The 12,205-nt window shown below is 38.9% G+C and overlaps 1 pseudogene; it reads right to left on the bottom strand.

Moving 5' to 3' along the window:
• Nucleotides 1-9,966: 9,966 nt before the first annotated feature.
• LOC144252452 (protein spire homolog 1 pseudogene) lies at nucleotides 9,967-11,909 on the bottom strand (annotated as a pseudogene).
• Nucleotides 11,910-12,205: the final 296 nt, after the last annotated feature.

Here is a 12,205-nt window from a genome sequence, read left to right as displayed (position 1 = left end):
ATGGTTCTGCAGTAAAGATTGTCTAGCATGTGTGAGACCCTGGGTTGAATCCTCAGCCCCAGAAGGAGAAAAGAGATAGAGGGAATAACACATATTGTATGATCATATCAAACCTCCTATATATATTCACTATTAATTTCTAATTTGGAATTTCCCTTTTACATGGTGCTAAATAATATCTTTGCTCTTTTAATTATCTCTGTTCATCATCTTTATCTTCTTTATCTTGTGTTTAAGTTTTTGTTCTTTATATATATGTAATCCCAAAAAAAACTGTGATGGTGAGACAGTAGTTTTAATAATAGAAACAATGTGTTTGGAAATATTTTTGATATTTAAAATTAGTATTAATCTCTTGTAGTTTTTAAAATACAAACATTCTATACCTCCTATTCTTGCAATAAATTAAAAAATATTCTTCAATCACTAGAATTCATAGTAAATAAATGTATATTTAGAAAAACAGTTGATATGTATAAATGCATAGTATACATCCTTATTTTTTGCTAAAAATGTTTGCTTTTAATGAAAGAAATTGAGATGAAAACCTTACTTAGAAGATATACAATTACTAATTTAGTGAACATAAGAAATAGTACATACCTAGGTCAAGAAAGAAATGAAAAGAATTAGGAAAGAAAACCATAGTAAAAGTGACTCTAGATCTTTAAAAACATTGTTTAATTTTCTTGCTACAGCTAGAGAGAGAATAGAAGAATCAGCCTTATACTGAGAAAATATTGAAATAAGGATGGTGTATCACAGTGATTCAGGGTACATTCTCTGAAAAAACACTGTCTGAGTTTGAAATCCATTTCTGCCACTTACCTCTGTGATATTTGTTGTTTTATGTAGCATTCTGCATTTCAACTTTCTTATCTATAAAATAATTATAATACCCCATAGAGCTATTGTGAAAAAGAAAAATATATAAAGCAGGTAATATGATAACAGTGCTTATCATATCACAAGTCTTCAAAAAAAGAGCTGCTATTATTTCTATTATTATTATTATTATTATTATTATTATTATTATTATTACTATTTGTGTGTATGTAATGCTGGGGATCAAAACCAGGTTTTTGCCCACACTGGGTGAGTGCTCTAACACTGAATTACACCTTAAGCTCACTCTCATTGTTTTTCATGAGTTTTTGCCAATTTAATTTTTAAATTCCTTATGCTAATAATATAAGGAAAAGCACAAATAAGAAAATACATAAAAATTAGAAACTATGTAACTATTATATAAGTACTCAACCTTCCTGCATTGAAAAACTTCTATACAAAAGCTACATTTTCACATTTCTAGATAATTAGATTACAATAATTAGATGCAGTAGCTGAAGACTTGAATGAGTGGTACAACATGGTGACTATCCTCAAAAATATTGTATTGTATACCCAAAATTCACTGAGAGTAGATATTAAATGCTCTCCATACACACACAAAAGTAACTGTGAGGTAGTAGATATACTAATTAGCTTAATTCTAAACATTTCACAGTGTATAGGTATATATCAAAACACCATGTTGTGTGCAATAAATGTATAGGGGTTTTACTTATCAATTACACTGAGTGATTGGATATCAGTTATACCCAGCTGGGTCAAAAGAATTGACTTGCAAATCACTGCACACGAAAATGTGAAATGGATAGATTTGTATTCTATTATCATATTCTTATCTTTATGAGATCAGAGGTAGCATTAAGAGGAAAAGAGCACAATGGCTAGAGCTTTCTATTGTAGCAACACAGATGTGTTTGTGAAGGTTACTACTCAGACACTCTTGTGATGTTTCACTACCAACTTGCTTGCAATAAATCACTTTCTGGTAGAAATACCTACATTAGTGTCTATGTTCTCTATCTCTCTTGAAAGACATGGCCCAAAAAAATGCCAGAAGCAGAATGGATATAGTTACTGTCATAAACAGCAAATCTACTCAGTAATACCTCATAAATATGTGAAATATTATATCTTAATCAAAAATAAAATAAAATTTATTAAAAAATGAAAAAAATCTGGTTTGGATGCCATCTCTGTTTTCTTGATGAAAGACAAATCTTCAGGATTTTACATGGACAAAAATAGATGAACAATCTAATAAAATCCTCTTGGACATGTGACAAAATATTTTCTTATAAAATAGTGTCATTCAATAGATGAATGGATAAAGAAAATGTGATATATATATTTTCCCCGCAGTGGAATATGACTCAGGTTTAAAAAAGAATGAAATTATGCATTTGCCAGTAAATGGATGGAGTTGAAGAATATCATGCTAAGCAAAGTAAGCTTAAAAAAAGTAACCAAAGTAACCAATCCCCCAAAAACGAAACGCCATTTTTGTTCTCTAATATGTGGATGCTAAATCAAAATAAGGGGGATGGGCACTAGGAAAGAATAGAGTTACTTTAGATTAGGTAGAGGAAGTGAAGGGAGAGGAGGGAAGGGAATCTGGGTATAGGAAGGATAGTAGAATGAAACAGACATTATTACTTTATGTAATAATATATATATTATTACATGTAATAACATATATATAAATATATACATATATAATTATATATATGATTGCATGACCAATGTGATTGTACAACATGTACAATCAGAAAAATAAGAAATTATACACCATCTATGTATGATATATCAAAATGAATAAATGCTTTCTACTGTCATGTATAACTAATTAAAACAAATTAAGTGATTTGTAAAAATAAATGAAACAAATTTAAAACAAAGCACAACATAAAAACTTTCATGCATGGGGAAATGTATTTATTTGGAATTATTATAATGGAGGGTGCAGATATTTTACCAACTTATAGACCTGAGTCAGTTCATGGACACAGTGCATTTAGAATGAAAAGGGAACAAACTTTATTTGAGGAAGGACATTTTAACATTGCCAGATATATGATAATGTTTATTTGTAGTGACTTGCTAAAGAGAATATGCGTATCAGTGAAAAGAAAATACTCAATTTAGAGGGATTTTGATTTATATACATTAAGTTGATATTAATTTGGGGGTTATAGAAAATTCTTGTGGTTTGGCAAAAGATGAATGGCATTTTGGTTTAGAGAACCTAAGTAGATTATCATGAAAATAAATGATGATACCCAGATTACAGATAGTTTCCTGATATGATTTCTTAATTGGACCAAATTAATGTGGTTAATGTCATTTTTTCTATATTGATTCATATTGTTTATACAAAATATTGAGTTTCATCATGGCATACTTTCATATACATAAAAATGCAATATGGTAAATTTCATTCCTCAATAGCTCCATCATAGAACCCTACTTCTCCCTGATCTCCTTCCTCTACCCTAGCATAGTACCTATATTTTTTTTTCTCAACGTTCCACATATGAAAGACAACATATAATTTTTTAAAAATTCTTTTACTCTAAAATATGGTTTCTAGTTTCATCTATTTTCCTGAAAGTGACATAATTTTTTTTCTTCTTTGTGGCTGAATAAACCTCCATTGTGTGTATATACATTTTCTTCATCCATTCATATGTTCATGGACAGTAAGTCTGATTCTTACCACTTAGATATTGTGAGTTGTGCTGCAAAGAACCTGGGTATGCATATACGTCTAAAGTATGCTGACCTTAATTTTTGTTTTGATAAATTCTAAAAAGTGGTACAGCTGGATCATATCATTGTTCTATTTTTAGATTTTTAATGTAACTGAATGTTGATTTTTACATGATTGTACATTCCCACCAACAGAGCAAAAGTTATTTTCTCTATCCTTGCTAATATTATTATTTACATTCTTGATGATTGCCATTCCAACTGAAGTAAGATGGAAATTAAGTGTAGTTTTGATTTGAATTCCCTTGAGAGTTAAAGAGTTGAATATTTTTTCACATAACTATTGGTCATTTGTATTTCTTTTGAGAAGTTTTCATTGAGTTTATTTGTCCATTTTTTATTGATTAGGTTACTTGTTTTTATAGTGATTTTTTTAGTTCTTTTTATATATTCTGGATATTGATTCTATATTAAAAGAGTATTTGGCATAGATTTTCTCCCATCTGTACTTTGGCTTTTGACTCTTTGGTTTCCTTTATTGTGCAGATTTAAAATTCTATGCTATGCCATTCATTAATTATTGCTCATATTTCACAAGATGTAGGGTTCCTATTCAGGAAATATTTACCTCTGCCTATATGTTAAGAGTTTTTCCTATTTTTTCTTCTAACAGATGCAACAGTTAACAGTTTTTAGTAATATACACAGGTAGGTTTTTGATCCACTTTGAGTTTACTTTTCTATAGAGTGAGAGATAAGAGATATAGTTTTATTCTACAAACACTAAACTGATTTTCTTAGCAACAGTTTTTAAAGAAGCTGCCTCTTCCCCAAAACATATTTGTGGTATCTTTGTCAAGAATCAGAATGAGTTTGTTTTTGAGTCTTCTATTCTGTTACATTGTTTTACATGTCTGTTTTCGTGCATAGTACTTAGTATGCTGTTTTGATGCTATAACAATATAACTTGAAATTGTGTACTGTGATGCTGTTAGCATTCCTCTTTTGCTCTGGATTATTTTGACTGTCCTGGGTCTTTCTTTCTTTCATGTGAATTTTAAGATGGTCTTCTTCCAGTTTTATGAAGATTTTAATTGGTATTTGATGGGTTTACATATAATTTGAAAATGGTCATTTTAACTATTTTAATTCTTCCTATCCACGAAGAGAAAGTTCTTTCCATTTTCCAAAGTCATATTAATTTTTCTATAATTTCCATTGTAGAGGAGTTTCACCTTTATGGTCAGATTTAATTATTTTAAGCAATTGTGAATAGAATTAATTTCCTAATTTCTTTTTTAGCTGAATAATTAGTGATATATAGAAAAGTTAGTTTTTTTTTGTTTATTTTGAATCTTCTTGTTTTTCTCAATTTATCAGTTTAGTAGTGTTCTGCTAGAAACTTGAGGGTCTTCTAAGTATATCTGCATATAGTGATAATTTGATATATTCTTATTTGTAAACTCCTATTTCCTTTTCTTGATTCATTGTTCTGGATAAAATTTCAAGCCCTATATTTAATATGAGTTGTAAGAGTGGATATCCTTGCCTTGATCCTAATTTTAGAGGAAATTCTTTCAGCTTTTCCAATTCACTATGATATTGACTTTGGGTTTGTCATATGTAGCTTTCATTATGTTGAAGTAGGTCCTTTTATTCTAGTTTCTTCAGGGTTTTTATATGAAGGGGTGTAGAATTTTCTTAGATTTTTCTGCATCTACTGACATGATTGTGTAGCTTTGTCCTTGATTCTATTTATGTGGTATATTAAATTTATTGATTTACATCTGTTAAATAATGTTCGCATCCTTGAAAACTAATCAACTTAATTATATACATAATGTTTTTAATGTGTTCTTGAATTGACTTTCTAATAGTGTATTGAAAATTTTTTCATCTTTGTTTATCAAAGATATTGTTATAGAGTTTTCTTTCCTTGAACTGTCATTATCCAGTTTTAGTATCAGAGTGATATAGGCTTCATAGAATGAGTTTAGAACGATTATTTGCTTTCAATTTTATGGGATAATTTTAGGAGTGTTGGTATTAGCTAGTCTTCAAATATACAATAAAATTAAGTATGAATCAATCTGATCCTGAAATTTTCTTTACTGGAAAGATTTTTATTATTGCTTCAATCATTTGATATTAGTCTGTTTAGGTTTTCTAAATCTTCTAGGTTCAAGTGAGCCTAGATATAGATACATTTCTTCTAAATTTTCCAATTTATTTAAATGTATGTTTTCAAAACAATCCCTGGTGATCCTTTGCATTTCAGTTGTGTCTGCTGTAACATCTGCTGTAACAAAAATAATTATTTTATTCTTCAATTTTATTAGTTTGGAATTTCTTTGCCTTTCTTTTGATTAGTTTTATGAAGAGTTTATCAATCTCAACAACTTTTTTTGTTGGTCTTTGTATTATTCTTTACTCTCTATTTTGTTAATTTCAGTTCTACTGTTTATTATTTCTTTCTTTCTCCTGTTTTTAGAGTGAGCTTGTTCATATTTCTTAAGGGATTTGAGATGGGTCATTAAGTTTACCATTTGAGAAATCTGTTTCTTTTTTTTATGTAGACACTCATAGCTATATTCTTCCTTCTTAGCACTTCTTTAACTGTATCACAGATTCTAGTATATTTTGGCTCTATTTTCATTTAATTCTAAGAATTTTTAAGTTTAACCCTTAATTTCTTCAATGACCCACTCATTATTAAAAGTGTACTGTATAATTTTCATGTATTTGAACAGTTTGTATTGGTTTCTAATTTCATAACATTGTGAATGTATGGACTAAAATGTGATCTATTTTTGAGAAAGTTCCATGAGATGTCTAAACAAAAGTGTATTTGATTGTTGTTGGATAGATATTTGGTAGATTTCTGTTAAATTAAATTTATCTGGGGCTGAGGCTGTAGCTCAGTGGTAGAGCGTTTGCCTTGCACACGTGAGGCCCTGTATTGGATCCCCAGCACCATATAAAAATAAATAAATAAATAAATAAAAAGAAGATATTGTGTCCATGTACAACTAATTTTTTTTAAGTTCAGTTTATCTATAGTAAAGTGTAAATCCAATGTATCTTTCTTGATTTTTTTGTTTGGGTGATCTGTCAGTGAGTTAGATATATTGAAGTCCCCCATTTTTTTTTTTCATGGTATGAGTTCATGTATTAATCACATAATTTCTTTAACATAAGATTATTTTTAAGACTCGTTTATATAACAACCTCTGGTTTAATTTGAAAGACGTGACTTGAAATCTAGTGAGATCGTTAGGTCAATGCACATGTATGTCATTTACCTGACTTAATTTTTACTGGCTGGGGAGAGTTAATTCCCACTGTCCACTGGATGAATGACTTAAATATTAATAAATACACTACAGTATTTACAAGCATTCTCACATACTCTGACACTGACTGGAAAGTCAAGCCACAGGAGGGAAGATTTCCTGACAACGTGACCCCATGGCAAATGGGACAAAAGGAAGCAGCACTCAGGAAGGAGAGGAGGATGAGACGAGGGTGACCGTTCAGATGTGCACAGTGTTCAAAACTCGCTGGATGACACTGAGGCCAGCATGCTTCTTGTTGGCGTGGAAGTCAGAGGGGCCCACTGGGCAGTCAAGACAGAGGAAGGTGCAGAGGGAGGGCATGCCAGGAGCCTAGGGGTAAGAGTCAGCCTGAGGAAGTTACCTCCTGCAGCCTGCAGGGGGCGGCACACATCCCAGGGCTAATTCAGAATCCTTCTTGGCAGCCCAGGCGATGCCTATTGGTTTTGGTGGTTTCAACCACATGCCATCCATCTGACCTCTGTGCACTTGGCCAAACCCATCCCTGCTGCTGAAGAATCTACACCCTCACAGCCTGCTAAGGGGTGACCGTGATGCCCGGTCATCCCATATGAGGAAGTGAAGGGACAAGGGGTTTAACCAGGTCACTGCTTTGTGAACACGAGTAAAATCCTCGTCCTGGGCTTTGTTTCTTGTGTTGCACACACAGTAACTAGTCACCGCCCTGCATGCGAGTGCACACCAAAGCAGGTGGCCTCACCTAACTGTCTGGGATGTGAAGTTCAGAGTCTCTTGGAAAATTGCATAAGCAAGCTTCCCTGGCGTGATTTCTAAAGCTCTTTAAAAAAAGACTTGAATATGGCTGAAGCAGCCAGCAGCATATTCTGGGGACCCGCTTTCACAAGCAGCACAGACCAACTGTTAACATGTATTATTTAGTCAACTGTTAAAGTTTATTTCATAAGTATCAGTAATTTAAAGCCATTTACTAAATTGTAAATTTCAATCCTTTAAAAACTACTACCAGAGCAGTTCTGAGGTATTACTGTTAACTTAATATGGAAATGTGGCTAGAAATGTGACTGCCGTGCCCGAAGCTCCCTAGGCTGTTGGGGTGTGACCACAGACACGATCTACAGCTTTCAGGAAATTACTGTGCACGTGCATTAAGTGACTTTCTGAAAGTTAATGCTGATTTGGTTGGCTGGTCACTTCTAAGCATACCAAAATAATAAAGGCTGGCCCACAGAAGGGCCCCTGGAACTGGGAAACTGCCCTCCAGGCCTCCTTCATCTGAAACCCAGCCAACACTCAAGTTATCTACCAGGAAATCAGTGCAAAAAGCATCCAAAAATCTTGCCTATCAGCAGGTTAATTTTCATATAATTTTAAAAGAGCTAGACATTTTTCTTTCAAAATTCATTTATAAAAATAAATTTCAGTTTGAGACCTTAGTGCTGCGCCCCTCCCCTGACTCAGGCAATGGCAAGGCCCTACTGAGGTGGATGGCGCAAGGCGTCCATCCTCTGGAGGAGCGCAGTATGTTTCTGGGAATGGGCTGATTTGTTTTTATATTCCTTTAATAAGTATAGTTGTGATTTCTCATATGACCATTAAGTATGAAGGAAAAATCATGACTTTCCCAATTAATGCAACTACTTCTAAAGCATAGATCTGTTTGCTCTAAATGCAATGATTCAGCTGTGGAGTGTAAATTGTTAATGTCTAAAGAAAAACTCCCTGTATTCCTGTCAAGGAAGTTTTTGAGAAATTAAATTAAAATCTAGAGAAGAAAAATTAATGTTAAGAAGATAGATTAGTGCTTAGTACTGGGCAACTTGTTCTTGTTCCTGTGCACAATGGTTTGTGCTCTTACTTTTGTTTGATGAAAAGTAATAACAAATCAACCACTTGCTGTAACCATGGCACTGGTTCCAGTCAGTAAGTCAAGAAAAAATAGTCAAGGTATAGGCCAATAGTTTGGGACATTTGTAACTATTATTAAAAGTTAACTAAGCAGAAACAGCTCAAAACAAAACTCGAACTGAAAGTACAAATGCTTGCTTATGCATAAGCCAAGATACATTCTTCTATTCTAATTGTAGCTAGGTAATATTTTGTTTCTTTGAATAATGATTCCTGTTTTGTAACCACAATATACTGTGAGCCTGCCAAAATGAAAAGTATATATGATCAACTTCACAAGTAAAGATTGGGATCAACACCTTCACTTTGGTGTCTGTGTTGTTTCTCCACCCCCTCTTTCGCCGACTCCTCACCATCCGTTCGTCTCCTGAGACCCCCTGTTGGAGCTGGTCTCCGACACCTTAGGTACCAAATTGTAGCTTAATTTAGTCATGATGGCTGCACTATAAAGTCATGAAAAATGCAGCTGAAAATGCTGAGCCCCAGCTCCTCCTCCCGGCACCCTCTGTGGTCCCAGCCACTCTAGGGCTGACCAAATACCCTCAGCTGCTTGAGAACAGTTTAGCCTTCCTCTGTCCTGAAACTCCCACAGAACTGTCATTCTCAGATCCTCATGATGACACCCAGTAACTGAAATACCCTCGTGATGGGGAAGGAGGCCTGTCACAGGCTCAGCAACACCGATGCAGGCACCAAGACAACATGGCCACCTCGAGGCCCCGCTCCCTCAGATGCTCTGCACTACAGTGCCGGCACAAACCTGAACCTTGGAACAATGACGATTTCAGTCAGCTGGTCGGCATCAGCAAGTCCCTCAGGTGTTGTGCTGAGATGATGGACAGCCTGGCCCGCCATCACCAGGCACCCTGGACAGGCACACTGTCAGGTGGAACTGCCAACGTGCCTTCCTGCGCACAGCCCTGCTGCCATCGACATCTCTGTTGGACTGACTACTTGCGGGAGCAGCTTCTGCCTCAGCCAGGATCACTGGAGGGGCGGCAAGGAACTGGACTCAGCAAGGTTCCAGCCACCACACCCACACACACAAAGCAAATTCCAGAGTACTGTCCTCTCAGGGCCAACGAGCAGGTGGCTGGCCTTTCCTATTACCAGTCGAGGAAACTCAGGGTAGAGCCTGTGGGACAAGGTGATGCAGCAGGATTCTGGTCCACTTCAAACTTAAGCCTGTTTAGTCAAACCACGGAAAGGAGCGGCCTGGTCAGCATCCTCGGACATGGCTGCCCCAACTCTGCACACTGAAGCCAGTGGAAGGCACGGCTCAGATCTCACTGATAGTCCTCTCTGAAGGACAGTACTCCGAGGGGCCAGGAGAGGACACATAGAAGGACTGTGTTTTCCTTTTTAACCGGGCTCTTTTGTTGGCCAGCACCAGGCTGCGCAGGCTGGAGCTGACGATTTCCGAGATGAACTTCTTGCAGTCCACGCACACCTCCATGGTGCTCCAGTCCTCCATGAGCTCCTTGGGAGACTTTGAGGAGAACCTGGCGATGCTGCGCAGTGGCCACTGGTGGCTTGCTGGGGGCTTTTCTGACCTGGTAGTACTGTCCCCTCTTTGTAAGGTGGAAGGTCCCAGAGAAAAGATGGGTAGAGTGGAGTATGGCTTGGAGGGCAGCCGCATCTTTTTGCAGCACTGTGAGCACACGGGCCTCTTACAGAACTGGCAGGTGTAAGACCAGGTGAAGAAGGAAAACCTCCGGGTTCGGCAACGTAAGCAGAGCTTTCCTTTCTTCAGGGCAGTGTAGATGTCCTTGTACTGCTGGTACTTCTCCAGCTCTGCCTTCACCAGCACCTGGTGGATGTGCATCACCTCTTCCACCGTCAGAGCGAGGCATTCCACGGGGAAGCAGAACTCCTCCAGGGAGCGGGAGCTCTGCCGGGTCAGGGGCAGGAACTGCCTCACATTGGTGGGCGTCTCCTTCTCGGTGGAGTGCTGGCGCTGGGGCGGCTGCCGCCGCTCGGGCTGAGGGGTGGACGACATGGGCAGGAACTCTTGGGGCTTCTTCCTCTCGCACGTGGCCTCCAGCGCTGGGTTCTCGAGGAAGGAGGGAGACGCGCTGCTGTCGCTGGACGACCTGGGCAGAGTCTCCTCCTCCGAATCAGAGCTGTCCAGCTCGGCCAGCATGGGGGCCTTGAGGAGCTTCTTGCGCTGTGCAGGTGCTTGCTGGGCAGCAGGGGTCCCCCCAATCTCTGTCTGCGATGTCAGGCCTCCATTCAGCATAGATGGCTCCCCAACATTCTTTGGAGATTCTGGGGTAGTCACATCCAATCGGCTCCGTCTAATCTCCTCTGGGGACACAGGCCGCAGCTTTCTTTCTCCTTTAATTTCTTCTAATATTCTTTCATGCAGGCTCCGAGGCCGTGGTGGGGTTGGTTTCAGTTTTCTGGCTGAAGCGGGGTTTAAAGGAGGTCTTGACATGATGAAGTCCAGGATGATCTCATGAGCGCTCTTCTTTAACCGAGGAGGAATGTCACCATTCACCATCACTTTCCGCAGGGTGTACCTTCTGCACCGGATGTCATCCATCAGCATCTCATAGGGGGTCAGCTGGTACTCGATGGGCAGTGGGTTGTACTGCCGCTCCTGGACCTTCTTAAGTTTTACCCCATTTCGCAAATCCCTCATCACCTGGACCCAGAATCGGGCCCAGTCAGCGTTTTTCAGCTCATCTAGGTCTGTGCTGGAGTCATCACTCCATTTCTTGAATCTTCTTAAGATTCTCCTTTGCACTCTTGATTTTAGTCAGGAACGTGTGGAGCTCCATGGTGTCTGCGAACAGTGCGCGACACACTGCCTCATAATGATTTGGTGCCTCTGACTCGGCTGGGAGAAGAGCAGCACACAGCTTCATGACGTCTCGGTAGGAGCGCATGGCAGAGAGGGCCCTCTTCTCATCTTCCTCCTCCTCCAGGCCCTCGTCTGCAGCCTTGTAGCCCGCGTCCTTGCTGCCATCGGCCTCCACCGTGTTGGCCATCCGGTCGATGAGCTGCTCCAGGGGAGGGCTTAGCTCCCGTTCCTCATTCTCCTTCCAGTGCTTTATAGATAATAATTCCCAAGGACTGGATAACCTCTGTTTCTGTACAACGTGAATTTCCCATTTTACCCGCGGCCGCCGGGCCCTAGTCTCCGGGCGCCAGCGTGACTACGGGGTCCCTGCAGACGCGGACCTGTGCGGCCTAGCGCACGCGGCGCGGGCCGGCGGGGGGCCCGCAGCGAGCCGCAGCACTGGTAGCACACGGCCCACGCCTGCTCCTCGTTGATGGGTTGCCGGTAGAGCCGCAGGATCTCCTCCAGGCTCAGCGCCTCCGGCGGGCCCGCGGCGGCTGCGGGCTCGGCCGGGCCCTAGCAGCCAGCCGCCTGCGCCACCCCGTGGAGGGCGCCGCGCCGCTGCCGCGTCCGCTCAGCTCCG

The sequence above is a fragment of the Urocitellus parryii genome, unplaced genomic scaffold (genome assembly GCF_045843805.1).
Source record: "Urocitellus parryii isolate mUroPar1 unplaced genomic scaffold, mUroPar1.hap1 Scaffold_43, whole genome shotgun sequence".
Taxonomy (NCBI): Eukaryota; Metazoa; Chordata; class Mammalia; order Rodentia; family Sciuridae; genus Urocitellus; species Urocitellus parryii.
The sequence above is the reverse complement of the archived record's forward strand: the minus strand, read 5'-3'. Positions and strand labels throughout refer to the sequence as shown.